The following is a 1,765-nucleotide window of genomic DNA, read 5'->3' on the forward strand; positions in this document are numbered from 1 at the left end:
ATATATTTCTAGGGTTTGTGCTTGATCTACTCTTTTAGAAGTTTGCTTGCTGTTCTATCTTGCCTCTAAGGCCTAGAATATCTTGTTGCTTAACCTATATTCGACGATTTACTTTTGAGCAAGCTTTTCATAGGGTTGTAGTGCAATCTCGCAATTTTCCGAAAATTCCGCAAGTTGTGGAATTTTTAGAACAATCTTCGAAAACTCCGGAAGTTTCTGATAAAGTTGTGTAAATTTTCAGATTCGACTATTCACCCCTCTCTAGTCGACATCCTAGATCCTTTCACATGGACAATAGCTTGAGCTTCGGATCCTTTCACCCCTCTCTAGTGAAATCATGAGCTATGTAGTTGACCCAAGGAGTTGAAGAATTTAAACTTTGGTGGGAACAAAGTTAAGACTGATGAACACTGCATCTTGTCGTGAAAAATACTTTCATTTGCATAACAATATTATAGTTCTTTTCAAATCCGGCGGTAATTTGCAGGAAGCCAGGAACTGCTGACTGAGGTACCAATGCCAGTAGAGAGTTCTATATTATTATTTTCAAAAATGCTAATAAACGTCGACGGGCTAAAACTAATATGTAGTTACGCACTAAACTTTAAAACTAGAGGTATTTTATTCCATGCCTATTTAGAGACAATGGTTAATGATATACCTAATGCCCATAAAGTATTATTTTTGTCTCGGTTTCTCTACCCATATAAAATTGGAGGTATTTTGGTCTTTTTTCCACTAGTAGAAAACTGAGTATTAGTCCCGGTTGGAAGGGTGCAAATCTCTCGAAAAACTATCCGGGATAAAGCAATCGGGACAAAAGGGGTATCTTTTATCCTGGGTCCCTCAACCGGGACTAACCGGGACTAAATGGGCTGCCACGCCAGGCACGGTACAGGCCCCCTTTTATCCTGGTTAGTAATACCAACCGGGATAAATGATTTTGCAAAAAAATTTAAAAAATAAATAAATTCCGGGGGGTCCCAGGGAGTCACAAGTCACGCGATTTTCACGCAAAATATGTGCGTGCGCGGTTCGTGGGATTCGAACCCACGACCTCAAGCCTCGCGTGTAACTTCCTTGCCATCCCACCTACACACCACATTTGACTATATAGGGGATCCAATCCTTTTATACTAACTCGCGAGGGACCCTTTTATCCCGATTGGTGTTTCCAACCGGGATAAAAGACCCCCTTTTATCCCGGTTGGTATTATAACCCGGGATAAAAGGGTCTCAAGGATTTACTTCTGCCCCAGCCACACGTGGGGGACCCTTTTATCCTGGTTGGAAACACCAACCGGGATAAAAGATACAAACCGGGATAAAAGGGTTCGAGGGCTTTAGTTCCTTTTCAACCACCCGTGAGGGACCCTTTTATCCCGGTTGGTGTCGTGAGCTTTAGTCCCGAGTGGTAACACCAACCGGGATTAAAAGGCTGACCTTTAGTCCCGGTTATTCTTACCACCCGAGACAAAAGGGTCCCCCACGGGTAGCTGATTTTTTCACCCGGGACTAAAGGGTCTCTCACGAATGGCTGATTTTGAACCGGGACAAAAGGTAACTTGTAGTTTAGGTTGCAAATACCAACCGGGAGTAAAGCTCCGTGCACCCCCTTTTATACCGGGCCTAATTTAAACCGGGATTAAAAGGGGGCGCATCGAAAGTCAGTTCTCTACTAGTGTTCCCAAGCTACTGGTTTCCATTAGCACCTATTATCTATCTCTACTCTCACATCTAAAGTTTGGACACTTTCTTAGAGCTC

This window comes from Setaria italica, chromosome I (assembly GCF_000263155.2).
Source record: "Setaria italica strain Yugu1 chromosome I, Setaria_italica_v2.0, whole genome shotgun sequence".
Lineage (NCBI taxonomy): Eukaryota > Viridiplantae > Streptophyta > Magnoliopsida > Poales > Poaceae > Setaria > Setaria italica.